The sequence below is a fragment of the Muntiacus reevesi genome, chromosome 8 (assembly GCF_963930625.1).
Source record: "Muntiacus reevesi chromosome 8, mMunRee1.1, whole genome shotgun sequence".
Classification (NCBI taxonomy): domain Eukaryota; kingdom Metazoa; phylum Chordata; class Mammalia; order Artiodactyla; family Cervidae; genus Muntiacus; species Muntiacus reevesi.
The window spans coordinates 60,707,946-60,731,336 of record NC_089256.1 but is presented as its reverse complement, the minus strand read 5'-3'; the positions used below and the strand labels follow the sequence as shown (position 1 = coordinate 60,731,336).

The 23,391-nt window shown below is 42.7% G+C and overlaps 1 non-coding gene across 1 annotated transcript; it reads left to right on the top strand.

Annotated features, from left to right (window-relative positions):
* Window positions 1-22,383: 22,383 nt before the first annotated feature.
* On the top strand, window positions 22,384-22,513 carry LOC136173883 (small nucleolar RNA SNORA31). The gene has a single exon (XR_010664350.1). It is a non-coding gene; the product is annotated as a small nucleolar RNA SNORA31 (small nucleolar RNA).
* The last annotated feature ends 878 nt before the right edge of the window (window positions 22,514-23,391 follow it).

Sequence of the window (23,391 nt, the reverse complement as noted above, 5' to 3'; positions counted from 1 at the left end):
AGGGATTTTCGCAGCCCACCATGCAGGCAGAGACGTTGACAAGGGCTGGGCTATTTACCTTCAATAGCTCCGGGGAGGAATAGTCGCTGTGTAGAGAGGAATTCTGTCCTGCACATCTGTGTGTTCTCCCAGCTTAGTGGGAACTTGGCCACTCAGACATATGATTCACATCAACTGTGTTTTTCATAAGTTTTAGGGTTTTCTTTTTTTTTTTTTTTAAGCAAGGTTGATGTCATTATGAAGGAACTTTTTCTCATAGGTTCCAATGGAGGTACCACTGAAAATGGCACCAGGGAAGACCTTCAGAAGTAGCTTCTAAATTCTCCCTCCTCTCTTTCAGAGAGGAATGAGAGGACTTCCTGACAGGAACAGAAAGAAATAGGGTTTTATTTTTGTCTGATCATAGATGTAATGATTCTTCAAGAGGGATACTACATTCTTCAAAATGTAACGTTCTATTTTGGCAAACAGGACAGTATAAAATGAAGGAAATTCAATGTTAATTACTTAATAAAATAAAAATGTCAACTCAGAAAAAATCTTTGTTTACCTTTGATTTTTTCCCTTAATTTTTTTTCCTGCACATGAATAGACCATGATTTCCTTGAACACTTCAGATGGTATTTCTAGTGAATGATCTTTTTTTTTTTTAATTACAAAAATAATATTTGCTTGAAGTAGAAAATTTGGTTAGAGAAAAATCCCAGGGTAAATTCTTTGCAGAGAAAACAAAGTTTTTTGAAGTATTTGCTTCCTTCTGTGGGTTTTGTTGAGTTTACCCTGTGTTTATAACATTATATCCCATTTTTCTTTACTTGGCCCCATTGTCACATATCTCCTGAGCTTTTGCCGTGGACGGTTGAGAGCTTGAAGAGAGTCAGTGCCTGTTTTTGCCATATCTGGGTATAGCCAGAGACCGGGGCCAAGGGACAAGATGAAAATCCCGAAGATTTTCATATGAATGCTTTCTCCTTGGGGTAAAGTCGGTCCCCTGGTCTGGCTTTAGCTAGAAAACGGGCCGGGCAGGTACTTGGCGCCTCGGATGAGGAAGGAATGCATTTGGACGCTTACAGTGGAGCACAGTCGGGGACAGCAGGAGCCACGAGGGCGCTGGAAAGGGGAGCGAGAGGGAGGCAGGGATGCGCCGCTGGCGGGCTGGACGGGGCCGCTCCCCGGGGTCAGTCAAAGGCGGCTCCAAAGTCGGACTGACTGAGCTCTCCCCGCATAACTGTGGTCACCTTAATAGTTTGCAACGTTTGTATTCATTTTGGTTGCCAAGAAGACTCAGTCGAGTGGATTCGGGCTTAGTAGGTGACATTTTGTGAGGAAAAGAGAGGCAGTTGAGAGGGCGGGGTGGGATGCGGAAGGAGGGACCTGGGGAGCCAGAACAGCCTGCTTTGCTAGTAACCCTTCTGGTCGCTTGACCCCCATCACCAACTTGCTTTGGGAAACTTCACAGTATAGCTGCATTGAACTAGCAGCAGCTTAGTGTAGTGGTGTGAATCCAAGGCCTGACGCTTTTTGATGATGTGATCCTGGGCAAGTCACTTGACATATCTGAGTCTAAGTTTCCTGCAAAATGGTGAAATAACGGTTAGCTGCATGATTGTTATAAGGACTATAGAAAAGGTCTGTAAGGTGCTTGGCACAGAGCTGGCACTCAATGACTTCGCTGTAATTGGATCTGATGGGTGTGAGAGTCATTAAGGGGGTGGAAAATGCTAGGCATGCCTATGAAAAGATGAGGTTATGTTCTGGTATAGGAAACTGAACACTCATGTCTCCATTGTGTGATGGGATGAAAATGATGACTGTGGACATGACCACAGCCCTCCCACTGTCCGAGTCCTTCACAGCCAACCTCATCCTCCCTTTTCTTTCCCAGCCCCGAGGAAGCATTCTTTCTTGGTGGGAGTGAGGCTAAGCCCATCTACCTAATCAAGTGGTGAGAGTCAGGGCAGGCGTAAAGGTGAGCATGGAGGATTGTGCAGAAATGTATGTGGGGTGAGAGGGAAGTGGGCACCAGAGTGAAGAGATTCTGACATGTTGCTGTGGGCTGTTTATGGGTTTCCTTTAATATTTTTCAAGATAGGAATAAAGATGGAATTCTTTTTTTGTGGTAAAATATATATAACATGAACTTCCCAGGTGGTACTAGTGGTAAAGAATCTACCTGTCAATGCAGGGGATGCAGGATCATCCCTAGACTGGGAAGATTCCCTGTAGAAGGAAATGGCAACCCATTCCAGTATTCTTGCCTGGGAAATCCCAGAGGAGCCTGGCAGGCTAGAGCCCATAGGGTCTCGAAGAGTCGGATGTGACTGAAGCGACTTAGCACGCACGCACATATAACATACATTTTTACCATTTTAACCATTTTAAAGTATACAATTCAATGGCATTAAGGACACGCACAGTGTTGTGCAACCATCATCAGAGAACTTTTTCAGGATCCCAAACAGAAACTCTACTCCCATTAAACAAAAACTCCTGACTCCCCCCCAGCCCCTGGTAGCCTTTATTTTGCTTTCTGTCTCTATGAATTTGTCTATTCTAGGTACATTATAGAAGTGGAATCATACAATATTTGCCTCCGTGTCAGTCTTATTTCACTTAGCATAATGTTTTCAAGGTTCATCCATGTAGCAGCATGAATCAGAATTTCATTCCTTTTTAAGATTAATATTCCATTGCATGCATTTTTATAGTCTGCATTTTGTTTATTCATTTACCTGATGATGGGTGTTTGGGTTGTTTCTACTTTTTGGCTATTGTGGATTGTGCTGCCATCAACACTGGTGCACAGGTATCTGGCTGAGTTCCTGCTTTCAATTCTTTGGGCATTTATCTAGAAATGGAATTGCCAGATTTGGTGGTTATATGATGATTCTAATATTTAACTTTGGAATGCCACTTTAAGTGCCTGTTTGTTCTTATTTTGTTTCTCAAATCCTCTCTTTCTGTTATAGTCCCTCCCCTTCTTTATTTCATGACATTTTTTTGTTGTTGTTGGAGCAACTGGATTTCTTGTCTTTAGAGAATGATTCACATTTTAGATTTATGTATTCTGTCCTTGCAGTGCTGTTATTTTGCTCCTCCATCCCTGTATTTCCTGTAAACTGAAAGTTAAATATAGAGTCTTGATTAGATTCTGGTTCATTTTCCATAGGAACATTTCATAGAGGTGCTTTATATTTTCCATTTGATCATATCAGGAGGCACAGATTCTATGTCTTCAATATAAATATACTCTGACAAATAGTGTATCTTAAAGGATATATATGGAATCTAGAAAAATGGTACTGATGAACCAATTTGCAGGGCAGGAATAGACATGCAGACATAGAGAACAGACTTTTGGACATACAGGGGAAGGAGAGGGTGGGACGATATGAGAGAGTAGCATTGAAACATATATTTTACCATATGTGAGATAGAGATGATTGAGATGATTGTGTGCCATGTGGAAGTCGCTTCAGTCGAGTCCAACTCTTTGCGACCCTGTGTCTCCTCTGTCCATGGAATTCTCCAGGCAAGAATACTGGAGTGGACTAGTGGTAAAGAACCTGCACTACCAATGCAAGAGATGTAAGAGATGTGGGTTTGATCCCTAGGTTGGGAAGATCCCTTGGAGGAGGAAATGGCAACCCACTCCAGTATTCTTGCCTGGAGAATCCCATGTACAAAGGAGCCTGGTGGGTTACAGTCCATGGGGTTGTAAAGAGTTGGACACCACTGAGCGACTGAGCACTCAGGTAAAACAGATAACTAGTGGGGAATTCCACATAACACAGGGATCTCAACCTGGTCCTCTGTGACAACCTAGAGGGGTGGGATGGAGTGGAGATGGTAGAGAGGTGCAAGAGGGAGGGGACATATGTATACTTATGACTGATTCATGTTGTATGGCAGAAACCAGCACAATATTTTAAAGCTTTATCATCCAATTAAAAATAAATAAAAAATACTCTGAGAAGGAACAAGCTAGGCAACTGGTTTACTAGGGCTAGAGTTCTTAGAGCTACATTTCATAGGAAAGGAGTGGGGTTAGGATGTAATGGTCAGCAGCTGCAGCACTCCTTCACAGCATCCCTGGAAAGTGTCCACTCTTCCGCCCCTTTAACTTCAGATCTTTTCATTCTAGGAGGAGGTGATTTTGGAGTATTCAGGAGCTGCCTCCCAGGCACCTTGATCTCACTACTGCCTCTGACCCTCACACCGTGGTGTTTGTTGAGTCTGGCCCACTTCCTCTTTCAGGGTGATTACTTTCCTAGGTTTCAGGTGCCGCTCATGTTATGAGACTCCTTTGGACTTTCTCACCATCCACCCAACTGGTTTTACCTCTGTCTGTACATGTGTGAACTCAAATGTGATTAGAGTTCAAGTTATTTTCCATCGGTACAAAACACTACTTTAATGTCTCCAAATGTTTTGTGACAGCTTCAGTGGCATAAATGTACCTGCAGGGTGGTGTCATTCAACTCGACACACCAAAATATGTGTGTGTGTGTGTCTAAGGTCAATAACGACAATCCCTGAGTGTCAATATTCTTACTGAAAAACACTTATTTTTCTTTACAATTTCTGCTCCAACAGGTATTTAGTACTTATATAATAAAAGTAAAATTAAGATAATATAGGAAAAAAATTTTAAAGCATATAAAAAAGCAAAACTAAAATAATCTGTTACCTCAATTTCGAGAAATTACTGTTCTTAACTACTGTTAAGATTTTGGTACAACCACTGAGACTTTTTCCTGTGCTTATGGATACACATGATTGGGGTCATCTTCTGCTCTTCTGGTCACATGTAACAGAAATCATCCTCACTAAGACTAACCAAAAAGGGAGAAATGTGTTTGGAGGTGCATGGCCTTTTGAGGCTGGAGCCGGGCACTGCTCTCTGTTCTGAATAGCTCTGTGGTCAGTGGACTTCTGGATGGCTCACTATGCTTGCTCTGGGGGCCTCCTCCCCCAGTCCTCACCCCTGGTGCATGCAGACATTCAGGGGAGGGCATCCATCACCTTTGTAGCCCACCTCTTCCCTCAGGACTGATGTGTGGTTCAAGATCAGTTAGTCTTCTGTGGGCAGAACTGTGAACTTGAGAGGAGGAATTCTTATTTCCCTGGCATTAAAAAGAATTTTTTTTAATGAAGGATAGCTGACTTTTAATGTTGTGTTCATTTCTTTCCCAGAATTTCTAAAGGCCTTTGTACCTAGGATAGGAAAGAAGTAGATCCGAGTTGAGTCAAGACGTGCAGAGAAGGACAAAGCTCTGCCACACGGACGCAACACTCTTGCACTCGGCAGCTGTTGATTAGGGCCATCCCTCTTTGCTCAAGCTGCTTTGATCTGGGATTCGGTCACTCGTTTCTGAATGAGACTGACCGGTATCTCTGATCGTGGCTCAGCCACTTCAGTTCCCTGTTTTGGACACTGGTCTTTGCTGCCTTTCCAAGTACAAAGTGGTCTGTACTGTAGGGGCTGGGGTTTGGATTATAGATCCTCAGTCTCAGCTGTGCTCAGAGATTCCCTGGCCGTGATCGAGCCCCACATCCCTGGAGAGGGAATTTGGCCAGAGAATGGAGTCACACAGGAGAATTGTGGCTGCCTGGGTCCCACCCGTGTGGGGGTGTGGGTAGGTAGGTGGACAGAGGAATTCCCAGACAGACAGAACCATTGTGAGCCAGGCAGGCACCCTGAGGCATTTCCTAGGGGCCAAAGTATGCTTGTGTGATGATCCATTCTTTTGTGGGCAGCAGTGGTACTGGCGCTACTGAGAACTTGGTTTCTGTTGCTCTGCAAACGCAAGTACTCGCCTTTGACTGTGGGCTCCTCCCATCTGTCTCCTCCTCTGGACCCTCGTGTTTCTCTCCTGGCTCCTCCTCCCCATCCTCTGCTCTAATTAATCAATGCCCTGCCTGGTGGAGACCTTACCCTCCAGGTCACCGTCTGGTATGGAGACCTGGCGTGCATGATCTCCAGTGACTCTGAGCCGGGAGTGATGAGAACGATGCCTGAGTCCAGCAGAGACCTGGGGACAGACATGCTCCCAGCTGGGGCAACAGAGTGGACCTCACAGAGGAGGTGGCATTTGAACCCGGCTGTGGAGGATCCCTAAGATGTACACGATGCCCTCGGAGGGAAGACCCCAGGTCCTAGGGTGGGGGATTTCAAGGGGAGAGTGCGGGTTCAGTGGAATGGGAGAAGGAATATGAGGTGTGGGGGGATGAGGTTGGACAGAGCCTGGAGAAGGTCTTGGATATCATATGAATCTGTACTGAACAGCCAGGGCCCCCAAAGTTCAGGGTTGAGAGGATGGCTTGGAGGTAAACTGTATTCCTGGGCAAGCATAGTCCTTAGATGTGGGCAAGCAGGTCTCTGCCCCAGGCGCTTTGCCCCAGAGGTCCCAGTGCTTTCGACTGCCTGCCTGTGAGTATTCGGAAAACCCACTTGGATGTCCGGGATAGACTGGGCTGCATTGGCAGCACCAGCTGAGCCGGGTGCCCAGAGGCTAAACTGGTCCTGTGAGGGTTATGGTCTCTAGAAGGCTGTTCCTCAAAATTTTCCAAGTCCCACTTGGAGGACTGAGAGCCGGGCTACCCTGCTGGCAGAGCCCATAGCCAGTCCCAGGACCCACGCGGGCCCCGGGCCCTGTCCCTCCTCCCCGGTGTCTCTGACTTTCCGCTCTGGGCATCGGGTGAACGAGATGCCCTGAGGAGTTCTGAAACTCCTACCAGCGGTGTTGTCCTGGGGCTTGTGATGAGACCCCACTTCCCGGAGGGCAGCCTGTGAGTGGATTGATCCTGCTGGCCGGCACTGTATGTTTGTGTGGGATCACATGAGTTTGAGTCACCCGGGACTCAGGACAAACTCAAGGCGCTGGGCTGCTGCCAGCCCTGGAGCCTGCCTGTGTGTGTCCAGAGTGCGGCTCTGGCCTGGCGGGGCTCTAACCACGGGCTGCCCTGGGGCCACCGTGCCCAAGACAGGCGGGGGTGGTGGCAAGCATTCCCTGTGCCCCCTCCCCACCCTGCTGGGGGCCTCTATACACCTGTGGGGCATTCTCTGTGGTGGCCCACCCATCTCCTCCCAGGGCTTTCAGCCCTGCTTAGCCACAAGGGACCTTTCCCCTGGGGGACCGCACTTGCCGTGAGGTGATGGGGGACGTGAATGAGACTGTTCCTTTTGCTCTGGCCATGGGCATCCTCACCTTTCCTTCCATGGAGTATGGAAGGCAGGGCTGTGGCCAACAGGGAAAGCAGTCACATTCTAAAAATACCATGATTATGGCCTAAAGTGTTCTAGAGGGGTCATGGTTGGAAGATGAGCTGTTCTGTGTTCACACTGTAAAGTTCCCAGTGACAAATTTAGCATAATAGAAAAATAGATAATTGCTTTCCTGCCTCCCCCCCAATACTTTGAGTAAGACTTGCATCTGTGATCATTATCAAGGAAGCACCTTACAACCTTTGAGAGAGCCACCGGAAGCCAGCACTCAGGACCACACAGCAGATGATGCAGTGATGGCGCTGACATTAAATAAATAATATTAGAGAACTAGAGAGGCAGGGCAGTCTCTATTGTTTCAATATAAACAGGTTCTGAAGAGCCATAGCACTCTGAGTAAAAACAGCCTTGCTATACTTTCCTCCCTGTGAAATTTATGAAGTTAGCTAAGAATGACAACCTTGGCCATAAACGGCGTGAAGAGATGGTTCCTGTATATTACGGAGAGTCTTCAGTGCTCTGACTGGACAATAAAGAAATACTGAAGTATTTCCTCAATCCATCGGTGTGGCTCCTGTGGGCCCATGAATTTTGGCAGTACATTATCAAATCGAATGGCTGATGTTGATGGGGCTCCACCAAAAATATTTGCCCGAGGTCTGCATTCCTGAGGGGAGACCCTGCCGTGGGCAGCGCTCGAGAGATTTCAGGCCCCAACCCCTCACTCCTGTGGACAGCACCATCCTTCCTGGTCTTGAGGGAATGGTCACTCCCCTCTCTTGGGACCAAGGCCTGCACACCAGCCTGAGAGCCTGCCTGGCCCTATGCACTGGGTGGACCCAGGAGACAAGAGATGTGTGATGATGGCATAAGAGACCTGGAGCAGGGGAGGAAAAGGTCACAGACCAGGAGGAGGAAGATCGTGACAGAAGGCAATGGGTCTGTCTCTTTTGGGACCAGATGAACAGAAGCCAGACCTCCTCTGAATGCCTCTCTCTCTCACCCTCCGTGGGGGTCACCGAGTCCGGCCAGTTTGCCAAGCTGTGGGGTAGGATGGGCTGGGCGGAGCGGGGCTGCTTCACAGGGACTGTGGCTCTCAGGATCTTTGGAGTTTTCTTCTTGGGCTGCTTGGACTCCTTCAGGTGGCTCTTCCAGTGTCGTGGCTGGATGTGAGAACCCTGGCTGCCAGTTTTGAGGGAGCATATAGATGAGGAGGTTGTGGATGGGTCATGGCTCAGTATTCTGTATGTAACCCTGCATTTGACCCCATTTTCAGTGTGGAGCCCTGCTCTCACTCTGCTGGCATGCCAGTCCAGGGGCACTCAATTTTACTTTCAGAAAAAAATGCCTCCGGTGTCTGTTGGAATAAGGGGAAGTAGGAGATGGGGTGGGGGCAGGAAGCAATCTTCAGTTCTCCTGTTCTTAACTCCACCTTCACTGGCATTCTTCCCCTCTCTCCACTTTCACAGGGACCTGGTGCTCCCGATTTGTGAGCCATTGGGCAGCTCTGGGGTATAAAAAGGATTTTTTCTTTACTGCCCCACAGCTCAGGACTGAACTTGCTTGGTCCTGCTTCATTGGTTACCATTTGTTTAATTGCTTTCCAGCTTCCAAAATGTTGCTTTTGGCATGTCTCCTGTTCTCTCTTTCCTTATGGATTTTAATATTAAAAACATTAAAAAAAAATTTCAGAAAGCAGTAGAGATGAATGCGTGGGCCCACTCCACTGCCATTAAGCTACCAGAGTGGTTCTTCTCACATCTAAATGTGATGATATCTCCCTTCTGTTCAAAAACACTTTCATGACTCCTGATTGGCAGCAGGGTAAGAAATGGAGATTGAGTACATGGTGTTTTTAAGGCTCTGCCCCAAGTCAGGGTTTACTCCTTTCATGGACCAAACTGTATTTGATTATATTAATTTTAATAAAACAGAAATTTTAGGATACATAGAGAAAGAAAGAGTTAAAAGTTCACTTTTGGTTCTCTGTTCAATGCCAATGCTAAAACAGCATTTAGCTGTTACTTGCATAACTTTTTCTCGGGGAGACTTTAATTGCTGAGTGGTACTGAGTCCTGAGCTGACTGGGCTTGGGGGTCAGTGATGGTAGAGTGTGGTGTGTGTGTGCGCGTGTTCACACCTGCGGCCTGCAGCCCTGAGTTGGTACGGGAAATTTCCGGTTTATGTTGCCAGCAATGAGAAGGCAAACTTTTTTTTGTATTCTTTCCAGGGCATAAATTGCAGCTGGTGATAAAATTTGTTCAATCCACCTCACTCTTAAATCACATCAGACCACACAAATGCTGAGCCTACCTTATCCTATTAGATCTCCACCAAAGGGCCAGACTTTCCCCTAGATGGCTTGAGAGTTATAACTCCACAGGTGAGTTGGCAGGATCACCTAAAAAATGGCAGTCTCCCTTTGGAAGCTGGTGCTCAAAGACAGTATCAATTTATTTACCTATTACCGTATCAAAGAAAAATACCATCATAAATGTGGCTTCAACAGAGTATAGGACCCCATGGTGATTTTGCTAAACATCTCTTTAAAAAGGCAATAAAGACTCTCCTCCCTCTTCCTCAATACAAGGTTGCATGATCAGGCCAACCAAGATGACTGTTCTCTTGCTCTCTGTATATCTCTGCTTTATCAGCGCCTGTATCACCAACACCCTACTCACACCACAGAGCGTTCTGCATACTTGCCCCTGCCCCAGTGAATGATCAAAACATCTCCACCAGCTTATCAAAGAAGTGGTAAGAGGTGTACCCTTCTCCTGGTTTCCCTGGTAACTGATGGGTCAACCTGATGATCAGTTTCTCCATAACTGGTAACCTTTGCCTGCCCTTGGGAGTGAAGCCACCATATCAAGCCTTCCAACAGCTGCACACAGCGGGGTGTCGCTCCAGACCTTGCTTTAAACAAGTAAGCTCCCCATCTACTAGACCACTGATGTTTCTGTCTCTGACTCCAGGCTCTTTCTTTGGTCTTGAAACTGGGCAAGCACAGAGCTCATAGGCCTGGCAGTGCAGCCCAACAAAGACACATTGACTTTCCTGTTCAACCACATAGAACTATCCATGCTTGCCAGGCAAGGGCCTACTTTCTTTTTCATTACTTAGTTATTATTTTTAAATATTAGAGTATAATTGCCTTACAATATTGGTTTCTGCTGTACAACATTAATCAGCTATATGTATACATAAATCCCCTCCCACTTGAGCCGTGCTCCCACCGCCCAACCCCCCACCCCCCATCCCTTACCTCTAGGTCTTCACAGAGCACTGAACTGAGTTCCCTGTGCTATACAACATCTTCCCACCAGCTATTTTACACATGTGGTGTATTTTTGTCAATCTTACTCTCTCAATTTGTCCTAACCTCTCCTTCCCTGCTGTGTCTACAAGTCTGTTCTCTGCATCTCTATTCCTGCCCTGCAAATAGGTTAGTTCATCAGGTTCTACTTTATTTTACATGAGGTCTTGTTCAGTCTTTTCCCCTCCGTCTGGAATACCTACTCTCATTTTTTTCTGTTCCTATTAGGTTGGCCTACTTGTTGTTTTCTAACACTCCTGTCATCTCAACTCAGAGCCTTGGCACTGGCTATTCTATCTGCCTGGACTGTTCCTCCCGCATGTCTCCATGTGGCTTGCCCGTCATTCATTATCTCCACTAAAATCCTACCTCTTGGTCATCATTGTAACACCCTCCACCCAAAGACCACCAAGAATCCACCTGCAGTGGAGTCAGTTAGGTTTATTGCTCATTGCAGTAGAGGAGAACACACACCATGGGGAGCTGCCAGATCTCAGTATTGGGAGGGGGCATCAGAAAGGCCTTCCAGGGTTGGGGCTCGTTTCTATCTAGATCCATCTTGGTCACAGAGTGGCCTTGTCTGAGGTTGATGTTCTGTGGAATTGTTTATATTCCGCAGGAGAGTGCCAGAGTCCAGCTGTGAATGCTGGGCCAAGACCTGGACGGCTGTAATTGCTGTTCTCTTTAGCATTATGGAATCCCCAGCACACAGGAGATGGTGGAGGAGAGGGTGGCAGACGATGAAAAAAAATTTGCTGAACAAATGGATGAAGTTTGTCCTTGGCGCATTCTTACTCCACATTCAAGGAGCCTCTCTTCTGGAAAGTGTACTTGGTGGTCCTAGGCTGGCCCTGATCTGAGCCTCTCTTTACAGCAGTCATCTGAGTCCAGCCAAGGGGGTCTGCTGTCAGGCTTCCCACCCTGCTGTGAACTCCTTGAGGGCAGGGGTTGCCTTTCCCTTAGGACCTCAGTGCAAGCAAGAGCAGGTGCCTCATGAGTCACTGACTGACCAGCTGAAAGCCCAGGCTGACTGCACTTGAATTGAAGGCATGAATTGCACACTCCGTAGTTTGTGTTCTGACATTGGATGGGAAATAGTTAAATAGGAGCCACCTGGGCACCAGCAGCCAGAGGGTGTGTTTGTGAATTTGTGATTCTCAAGAACAGCTTTAGACTGGAGGACTTTGGCCCTCATGTGGGGCCTCTGCTGTAACTCCATCTGGTTACATGACCCAACTACATCTGCTGGGTCTGGTTCTTCCTCAAAAAAAATCCTCCCATCTCGGCTACCCAAGGCCCAGAAGAGGCCGACTGAAGAGTATAGGTCCCAGGAACAGGATAGGAAGGGGCTTTAAGAGCCTAGTCATGTCTAAAACAGGGATCATGTACACAGGAGATGGAGTTATCTGATTATCTGGTTCTATTCTCGTTTGTTGTTGTTGTTGAGTTTCTAAGTCATGTCTGACTCTGAGACAGCATGGACTACAGCACTTCAGGCTTCCCTGTCCTTCACTATCTCCTGGAGTTGGCTCAAACTCATGTCCATTGAGTTGGTGATGTTATCTAACTATCTCATCCTCTGCTGCCCCTTTCTCTTGCCTTCCATCTTTCCCAGCATCAGAGTCTTTTCTAATGAGTTGGCTCTTCGCATCAAGTGGCCAAAGTATTGGAACTTCAGCTTCAGCATCAGTCCTTTCAATGAATATTCAGGGTTGATTTCCTTTAGGATTGACTGGTTTGATCTCCTTGAAGTTCAAGGGACTTTCAAAAGGTTTCTCCAGCACCACAGTTTGAAAGAATCAATTCTTTGGCTTCAGCCTTCTTTTGGGTTCAGCTCTCACATCCATACTTTGACTATCTGGGCCTTTGTTGGCAAAGTGATGTCTCTGCTTTTTAGTACATTGCCTGGGTTTGTCATAAGTTTTCTTCCAAGGAGCAAGTGTCTTTTAATTTCATGGCTGCAGTCACTGTCTGCAGTGATTTGGGAGCCCAAGAAAAGAAAATCTGTCATTGTTTCCACTTTTTCCCCATCTATTTGCCATGAAGTGATGGGACCAGATGCCTTGATCTTCATTTTTTGAATGTTGAGTTTTAAGCTTTTTCCACTCTCTTTTACCCTCATCAAGAGGCTTTTTAGTTTCTCTTCACTTTCTGTCTTTAGAGTGATATCAACTGCATATCTGAGGTTGTTGATATTTCTCCCACCAATCTTGATTCCAGCCTATAATTCACCCAGCCTGGCATTTCACATGATGTACTCTGCGTATAAGTTAAATAAGCAGGGTGACAGTGTTCAGCCTTCTCGTACTCCTTTCCCAATTTTGAACAAGGTGGGACTAGTGGTAAAGAAACTATTCTCATAGCAACTCATTAAAGTAAGAAAGTCTTACCATTATTTGTAGATGAAGAAGCAGTGGCACAGAGGTTTAGTAACCTACCCAGAGACAGACAACTAGTGAGTGACAGAGGTGGGATTCAGACTCATGGCTGTCTAATCTCCAAACCCATGTTCTGGACGCCTGCATAGGCTGTCTTCCCACAGTTTTTTGTGTGGTCTCGATGAAGGTGGGGGTCCTCTGGACATTTGAATTAAGGAACCCATTCAAATAGCTCTCTAGACCAAGAAGTCCCTAGAATCAAGGTTCTGAGGCTCAGAAGTACCAGGCAGGAAGTTGTTGCCTTTGCAGAACTGGTACAGGTAGGGTGAACTAGGTCTGGCAAAGCAGATGAGACAGCAGAGAGGACTCCATCCTAAGGCCTGGTGAGAACTTCAGGCTGCCTGTGCCATCTCCACAGGCCCTAGGTCAGCCAGGATTGGATGTGCATGAAAGTGAAAGTGAAAATCGCTCAGTTGAGTCCAACTCTGCGACAAAACCTTAACTCTGGTGGGCATTTCCTTGTCTGTGGGTGCTGCAGCTTCCTCTTGTGGCCACTAGGGTCCCAGAGGCCCTCCCTGTTGTTATGCTCAGGCCTTGTTCTATTCTGAGAGAGGATTAGGTGCTACTAAGGCCTTTTCTTTTTCTTTCTTTTTTTTTTTTACTAAGGCCTTTTCTGCACTCTGTGGCCTCCCCTTTCAAAGAACAGCTCATAATATTCCTAGCAAAACCCATGTATAAAAGCCTGCTGAATTTTTAGAAAATGACCCCCTTTTACATTTAATAAAAGGAAACCTGGGTCTTATCTATAGGTATGGCAACCACATGATTCTGTTCCCAACTTCTAGCTGAGATGGCATAGTGAGTTCATGCTGTGGCCTACGCCCTCTGTTCCAAATACGGAGCAATAATAAATAAAATAGAGAAAATGATAAACAAAAGGACATAGTTGGGCCTTAAACCAAGATAGATATCTTTGTGTACCAGAAATGCAATATGATGAGTGGAGCTGAGGGCCTGGTGGCCTCGGGGTCTAAAAGCAGCAGTAGTTGCCAGAGGCTTAGCTCCTGGTTACAAGATCTGTGTAGGACAGGGGACCACAGCCAGGCTCCTTGAAGCCAGGGATGGGGTGAGGCTCCCTCTGCTTGTGAAAAGAGGCAAGGAAAAAAATAAAGCCAATTGTCCATGTACAGCCTGGGGCTTAAAATGTGGAAAGATGAAGACAGACTCTAGACTAGGAGCTGAGCCAAGCCACCCTCTGGCTACATGCCTGGGTCTGTGATATCCTCATACCGCAGCAGAGTGGTAGCCCTAAAGTGCTATTCTAGAACCTGGTTTTCAACTGGGTCTGGGGTCCCAGCTCAGGACAGAGACAAAGTGAAAAATAGATATTAAAACAAAATTTTAAAAATTCCCCAGCTCACTGAGATTCAAATCAAAATACAAGAAAAATACTTAATGGTAAGAAAAACAGTAACAGAATCAATACTTGGAACTTGAATTTATTCCAGATTAATTTAATTTTGTGAAAATCTTGTAAAGAATTAAAAATAGTGTTTTGAATGCCTAAAGAGGCAAATAAAAGTTTAACATTAACAAGAAATGATTGGAGGCAGATAGAAATAAAATGAGAACAGGGAGATACAAAAAGAATTAATTAGAGCTCTTGGAAACAAAAACCTTTGATCATTAAAAAAAATGTAGAAGACAAAATAAATGTAGACTAGATACAAACAGAGAATTAGTGAATTAGAAGACATTACTTATGAATTAATACTAATATAGTAGATAGTGACAAAGATTAAAAACTATGAGAGCAGTTATGAGATATGAAGGATAGATTGTATGAAGGACAATGTATGTCCAATAGGAGTTTTGGAAGAAAAAAGTGAATGGAGCCACAGTGAAGTAATAAATGAGGGAGTAGTAGCAGAGAATATTTGGGGAGAAATTGCAGACGATCAGATGCAAAGAGAAAAAGACCTTACAGTAGACCCAAAAAGAGATTATTTACAAAGAAACTTCTGGCCTCAGCAGAAGCCAAGACCAGAGATGGTAGAGTAGAAGCTTCAAAGTCCAACTGGACTTTTTATACCAAGTTAACTTGCAATTAAAATGAAAAGAAAAAGAGGCATTTCCATATATACTCTCACTGAAAGAATTATTATAGGATGTACTTTGAGAAGAAAAGATGAACCCAGAAAGAAACGGAAGGGTACAAGAAGCAATGTTAACCACAGAAAGTGATAAAGATATGTTGATAGATCTAAATGAGCATTGACTATAAACAAAATTTAAGAATCCTTATTTTTGTTAAAAGTATGCATATACATATTTTTAAAAGTCGCTGAATTCTCAAAGGTTCTAAAGTTGGTCCCCAGTGATCCTTGCCTTTTAGTCATACACTTGTGTTGTACCCCCCGCACTGAATAGAGCTGACTTGTGCGACCAGTAGGATGCTGCAGAACGTTAATGGTGTATGACATTTGGGGTTACATGATGAAAGTCATTCCAGCTTCCACCTGGTTTTCTCTAGGCTTCCTTCTTCTGGGGGAAGGAAACTGCCATGTGGTGAAGACACTCAAGTGGACCCAAGGAAAGGTCTGTGTGGCAAGGAACTGAGGCTTTGTGCTAACGATCGGCACTGATTGCCAGGTATGCCAGTGGATCACTTTGGAAAGGGGTCCTTCAGTCTTAGTCAAGCCTTCAGATGACTATGGCCCTGGCTGGGCTCTTGACCATGATCTCAAGAGAGATTCTCTCATCTCCACCTAGCTAAACTCCTGAATTTCTGACTCATGGATACTAAATGAAGTGACAAACATTTTGTTATTTTAAATTGGTTGGTTTTGGGTGATTTGTTATACAATAGGTAGTTAATACAGGTGTACCTCATTTGATTGCATTTTGCTTTATTGTGCTTCACGGATACTGTGTTTTTTTTTGTTTTTGTTTGTTTACAAATCAAAGGTTTGTGGCAATCCTGCATTGAAAAGTCTATTTTCCCAGCAGCATTTTGTGTCTCTCTGTCACATTTTGGTTATTCTAGCAATATTTAAAATTTTTTTCATTATTAAGGTATTTGTCATGGTGATCTGTGATCAGTGATCTTTGGTGTTACTATTGCAAAAAATTACAACTCCTTGAAATTTCAGATGGTGATATTTTTTGTGATCAAGTATTTTAAATTATGTACATTTTAAAACATACAGTGCTATTGCATGCTTAATAGACTACAGTATAGTGTAAGCATAACTTTTATATGAACTAGGAAACCAGAAATTCATGTGACTTGCTTTATTGCAATATTTGTACTACTGAGGTAGTCTGGAACCAAACCTGCACTATCTCCAAGGTACACCTATATAATTTAAATGAAAATTTGAAGCCCCTTGTTCCCTCTTACTCCATCCCAGTTCCCATCCACTAAAACCAAACACTTTCAACTCCCTTTAGCTAGTATGTTCTTGTTTTACATGCCTTGTTTATATTTTTCTTATTTTTCATTAAGTATTATATATTGATTTCCTATTTTGGAAGATGATGCTATTTTTCTCCTTCCCAAATTCTCCAGCACTTCCCTTTCAAAGTAATTATATCATATTTTCTAGTTATTCAATGCTAATATCAGTATTATCACATCAGTAATATTCACAGCAAACTTTGAATTGTGAGATGACTACATTTCCTTTCTTCTATCACTTTCTGTTTTCTTTGGTGATAAAAATAGTCTATCTTTTTTTATTTGATTAGATTTCCATTCCTAGGAGTGACTCACTCTCGATATGTCTGAATGTGTTAGGTAATCTATTAATTTCATATTTTTCTTGAGAACATTGCTTCCTAGAACCCTTAGTACTTCTCTTTCTGAACAGGGTGGCTGCATCTAGGCCTGCTGTTCAGCTGTCTTCCTGGGACATTCTTTTTCTGTTACCGTGGGGATTCCCCTTGCCTATAGCCTGTGTCTTATATCTTCCTCTTTCTTGATTTCTTCCTTCATTTCGATGGAGTATATTCTCCAGCAGCTTCCTATGCAAGGGTGTGTAAGACCTAGGTTCATTTTTTTTTAGCGTTTTCACCCCTGAAAATGTATATTCTTTTTTTTTTTTGAAAATGTATATTCTACCATCACATTTGAATGATGGTTAGGCTGTACATGTAATTCTGAGTGAGAAATAATTTTCCCTCAGAATTTGAAGACACCACTCTCTTATAGTTTAGCTTCCAGTGTTACTCTTCAGAAGTTCATTGATGTTTTGATTCCAGATCCTATATAAGCGTTCTTTCTTCTCCTGGAGAAATCTTAGTGTCTTTTATCTTTATTGTTCTGATATTTAACGATTGTATGTTTTGCTGGGATCTTTTTAAAATTATTGTCCTGAGAATGTGGAGATTCTCTTACTCTAGGAAACTCATGTCCTTTATTGGAAGTCTTTCTTAAATTATTTTTTGATACTTTTCTCTCTCTGTTTTCTCTTTGTAGATTTTTTTACTATTTGAATGTTGGTCTTTCTGGGTTGATCACTTAAAGGTCTTACTTCTTTCTGCTATTTTTAATCTCTCTCACGTTCAGATTCCTTGATTTTATTTCTAAACCTTATTCTAAAATTCCATTTCTCTACTCATATTTTTATTATCCACATATTTCTACTTATCTCTGAGGATACTAATTACAGATTTTTAAACCAATTTTTTTTCCTCTTCTCAAATTGTCTTTATTTCCTAAAAATTCCTTCTTATTTACTTGTTTATTTTTGTTTCTCCACACAGGAAATTCAAGTGATTGATGATGTTTGTTTTTTAATATTTAGGATAAAATATAAAAAGCTGTCTGTCAGCTCTGTGTACATCAGTGGGGTTTGTCCAAGGTAGATTTCACTGTTGGACTGTCTAGATGACCATTTTCTCATGGGTTCAGAAATAGAATTTCTGAGACTTAGAATGAACAAAAGAATATAAACACAGGGAACAGTTATGAAATATTAATTGCATATTAGATGAGAAAGGACGTCAGTCAACACCATGCAAATTGTATTCTCTGACCACAAACACATAAATTGAAAATTAACAATAAAAATCACATTAAATCTTCCACATGTTTAGAACTGTAAGGAGTCACTCCTAAATAAACAAGCTACAAAAGATATCACAGTGGAAATTACCAACTATTTAGAACTGAATGATAACAAAAATACCATATATCACAACTTGTAGGATGAAGCCAAAACAAATCTGATTTTTCGGGCATTTATTACAAACAAGCTGGAATCAAGATTGCCAGGAGAAATATCAATAACCTCAGATATGCAGATGACACCACCCTTATGGCAGAAAGTGAAGAGGAACTAAAAAGTCCCTTGATGAAAGTGAAAGAGGAGAGTGAAAAAGTTGGCTTAAAACTCAACATTCAGAAAACTAAGATCATGGCCTCTGGTCCCATCACTTCATGGGAAATAGATGGGGAAACAGTGGAAACAGTGTCAGACTATTTTTTTGGGCTCCAAAATCACTGCAGATGGTGATTGCAGCCATGAAATTAAAAGATGCTTACTCCTTGGAAGGATAGTTATGACCAACCTAGATAGCATATTAAAAAGCAGAGACATTACTTTGCCAACAAAGGTCCGTCTAGTCAAGGCTATGGTTTTTCCAGTGGTCATGTATGAATGTGAGAGTTGGACTGTGAAGAAAGCTGAGTGCAGAAGAATTGATACTTTTGAACTATGGTGTTGGAGAAGACTCTTGAGAGTCCCTTGACCTGCAAAGAGATCCAACCAGTCCATCCTGAAGGAGATCTGTCCTGGGTGTTCATTGGAAGGACTGATGCTGAAGCTGAAGCTCCAGTACTTTGACCACCTCATGTGAAGAGTTAACTCATTGGAAAAGACCCTGATGCTGGGAGGGATTGGGGGCAGGAGGAGAAGAGGACGACAGAGGATGAGATGGTTGGATGGCATCACCGACTCAATGGACTTGAGTTTGAGTAAACTCCAGGAGTTGGTGATGGACAGGGAGGCCTGGCATGCTGCAATTTATGGGGTCGCAAAGAGTCGAACACGACTGAGTGACTGAACTGAACTGAACTGATTACAAACAAGATAGGATTAAAATTAATTAAGCAATCAATACAAAGAGCTAGAAAAAGTATAACAGAGTAAACCCAAGTAAAGTGTTACTGTTCAGCTGCTAAGTTATGTCCGGCTCTTTATGATGCCATGGACTGCACCATGCCAGCCTTCCCTGTCCTTCACTATCTCCCAGAGTTTGCTCAAATTCATGTCCATTGTGTCGGTATGCTATCTAACCGTCTCATCCTCCACCACTCCCTTCTCCTTTTGCCTTTAATCTTTCCCAGCATAAGGGTCTCTTCCAATAAGTAAACTCTTTGCATCAGATACCCCAAATTATTGGAGCTTCAGTTTCAACATCAGTCCTTCCAATGAATATTCAGGGTTGATTTCCTTTAGGACTGACTGTTTTGATCTCCTTGCTGTTGAAGGGACTCTGAAGAGTCTTCTCTAGCACCACAGTTCGAAAGCATCAATTCTTTGACACTCAGTCTTCTTTATGGTCCAACTCTCACATCTGTACATGACTACTGGAAAAACCATAGCTTTGACTATAAGGAACTTTGATGGCAAAGTGAAAGTGAAAGTCACCCAATCATGTCCAACTGTTTGCAACCCCATGGACTATAGAGTCCATGGAATTCTCCAGGCCAGAATACTGGAATGGGTAGCCTTCCCCTTCTCCAGAGGATCTTCCCAACCCAGGGATTGAATCCAGGTCTCCCTCATTGCGGGTGGATTCTTTACCAGCTGATCCACAAGGGAAGCTGGCAAAGTGAGATCTCTGCTTTTTAATATACTGTCTAGGTTTGTCATAGCTTTTCTTCCAAGGAGCAAGTGTCTTTTAATTTCATGGCTACACTCACCATTTGCAGTGATTTTGGAGCCCAAGAAAAGAAAATCTGTCACTGCTTCCACTTTTCCCCCTTCTGTTCATCATGTAGTGATGGGACAGGATACCGTGATCTTAGTTTTTCAAATGCTGAATTTTAAGCCAGCTTTTTCATCTAGATGTTATTTAGCTCCTCTTCGCTTTCAGCCGTTAGGGTGGTATCATCTGCATATCTGAGTTTGTTGATATTTCTCCCAACAATCTTGACTACAGCTTGTGATTCATCCAGCCTGGCATTTTGCATGATGTACTCTGCATATAAAGTAAGTAGGGGAGGAGATTAGTAAATATAGTGAGGTTAGCAAAGTAGGACACAAAGAAACAAAACACAAAAGCAGTTTAGTGAAAAAAACACAACACACAAGCTTTTATTTTTTATTTATTAAAAAAATTATTTATTTATTTACAGTTGTGGTGATTCTTTGTGCATGGGCTTTATCTAGCTGTGGCAAGTGGGGGCTATTCTCTAGTTGTGGTATGTGGGCTTCTCATTGAGGTGGCATCTCTTGTGGAACACAGGCTCAAGGGTACTCAGACCTCAGTAGCTGCAGCTCATGGGCTCCAGTAGTTGTGGCACAGGGGCTTAGTTGCCTCAAGGCATGTGGAATCCAGGTCAGGATTTGAACCTGTGTCTCCTGCATTGACAAGTGGATTCTTAACCACTGGAGCACCAGGGAAGTACATAACACACAAACTTTCAGCAAGATTCATCAAGAAAAAAAAAGTCATGAATAAGTAATATTAGAAACAAAAAATAGACATAACTAGAAATAAAGCCTAAATTTAAAACAATATAGTAAGAAAATGATAGAGCAATTTATAGTCAGTGAAATTAAAAACAGAGAAAATATTTTTCTAAAAATATGAATAATCAGATGAACCAAGAATATATAGAAATTTTTGATTAGTCGTTAATAATTGTACAATGAATCAAACATTTCTCTTCAAAATATGTGAGTGTTAGCAGGAAGGCTTTATTGAACCTTCAAAGAACTACTTCGTAGAATTGAACCAGGTAACTTAATTTTTGAGGCTGACATATTCTTGATACAAACCAAACAAGATTGGCTCAAGAAAAGAAAATTATAAACCAATCTCACTGGTAGCCATCCTCTAAGATGGCCCCTAGTGATTGATCCTCATCTCCTTATATTTGCATCCTTATGTAGATTCACACAGTGAATTGTGGCTTGTCTGTGTGTTCACTAGAGTGCTGCAGAAGTAACAGCATACATCTGTGGAGGCTAATCCATAAAAGCCACTACAGCTTTTCTGCCTTACCCTATGGACAGCTCTCTCTAGAGGAAGCCAGTTGCTATGTTATAAATGCACTCAAGCATCCCTGTAGAGAGACCCATGTGATGAGGAACTGAGCCTTCTGCCAATAGGGAGCACTAGTTGGCCTGTCATATGAGTGGGTCACCTTAGATGCGTTTCCTCCAGTCATAGTTGACCCTTTGGATGGCTGTTCTATTGGCCATCTCATGAGAGACCCTAAGACAAAACCACCCAGCTACATTCCTCACATATTCCTGACCCACAGAAACTAAGATAGAACAGATGCTTTTTGCTGTTTTTATTTACTTATTTATTTTTGGTTATGCTGGGTCTTTGTTGCTATGTGGGCTTTCCTCTAGTTGGTGGAGAGTGAGGGCTATTCTCTAGTTGTGGTCCAAGGGCTTCTCATTCGGGAGGTTCCTCTTGTTGCAGAGCACAAGCTCCAGGGTGTGGCTTCAGTATGTGCAGCACGTGGGCTCAGTATTTGCGCTTCCCAGGCTCTAGAGCACAGGCTCAATAGTTGTGGCGCACAGGCTCAATATTTGTGGCACACAGGCTTATTTGTTCCACGGCATGTGGAATCTTCCCAGATCAGGCATCAAACCCGTGTCTCTTGCATTGGCAAGTGAATTCTTTACCACTGAGCCACAGGGAAGTCTTATTGTTTTAATCAATAGGTTTAGGACAATTGTTATTATTGCAGTAGAGAACTGATACACACACTTGAGCTTCTAGATGCAAAAGTTATAAACAAAAACATTAGCAAAATGAAATAAGTGGTGTATAATTAGAGTTTGCCTCAGAGTGCAAGAATGTTTAGCTTAGAAAAATTTATTAATGTGATTCACCATATCAAAAGATCAAAGGAGAAAATGTATGTTCATTTAACAGATTCAGAGAAAGCATTTGATGAAATTTTAAATTCATTCGTGATAAACCTTACCAGTTTGGGGTTGGAAGGAAACTTTTTGAACATGATGAAGGTTATCCATCAATAATCCACAGCAAGCATACTCACATAGCCCAATTTCAGCAGTGTTTCTTTTAAATTTAGGAGTAAGACAAGGATGCATGCTATCATGACTTATTTTCCCCAGTGGAGAACCTTGCTAATGCAACAACACCAGGGAAAATAAGGGCTATGAGAACTGGAAAGGAAGAAATGCAGGTGTTCTTCTTGCAGATTGTATTTGTTATATAGGTATTCAAAAGAATTTATACATAAAATGCATCTATCTGACAGGCCTGGAGCTCTTACTGTCTGCTAAGGTTTCCATTACAGATGCAAGAAAAACGTGTCCTTGTGTTTTCAGTCTGTCTGATTTGGCAGCCCAGATTGAAAGGGGGAATACAGGGAAAAAATTTTGCAGCTCCCAAATAACCTTGTGAACAATAAAAGCCTGATTTATTAAAAAACAAACAAACCAGACAAAAACAAAAAAGAATTTACAGATAAACTATTAAAGCATTTAATTCAATTCAGCTATATTTCAGGACACAAGGTCAACACAGAAAAAATTACTAGTCTTCCTACTCATCAATCATGACCAGTTAGGAAATGTCATTGGAAAAATAAAAATCTCATTCATAATGGCAAGATAAAGTGTGAAGTGCCCAGTAATTAATCTAACAGAAGATAGGAAAAATTTTAATGGAGAAGATGACAAAGCATTGTGAGAAGAACACAAAAAAGTATTTGAAAATGAATGAAGAGACATATGTTCATGGATCAGAAGACTCAATGTTCATGCCAATTTATCCCAAACAATCTATAAATTTAATTAAACTTCAATGAAAATTCCAATGAAGTTTTTTTTTGATGGAATTTGACAAAATGATTTAAAAATTCATAGGGAAGAGCAAGAGCTAGATAATTTTGGAAAAGAACACAAGGAGGTAGGATGGAAGGAAGACTTAACCTACAAGATAAGAAGACTTAGTGGTGTTGCAAAGGAATAGTAATTAGAGAGTAGGGTAGTGATACAGAACAGAGAGCCCAGGAAGAGACCCACGCACATATGGAAAAGATACACAACAGCTGATATTTCAAATCAGTAAGGGAAACAAATTACTTTTAAAAATAAATGATGCTTGAAAAATTGGTTATCCACATGGAAGAATATCAAATTAGGCTGCTAGTTCCATACTCCAAAATAAAGAACTAAAAAGCTAATCTTTAAAGCTTAAGAATAAATATAGAGAGAAGACTTTTGGGCAAGTAATGATTTCTTAAA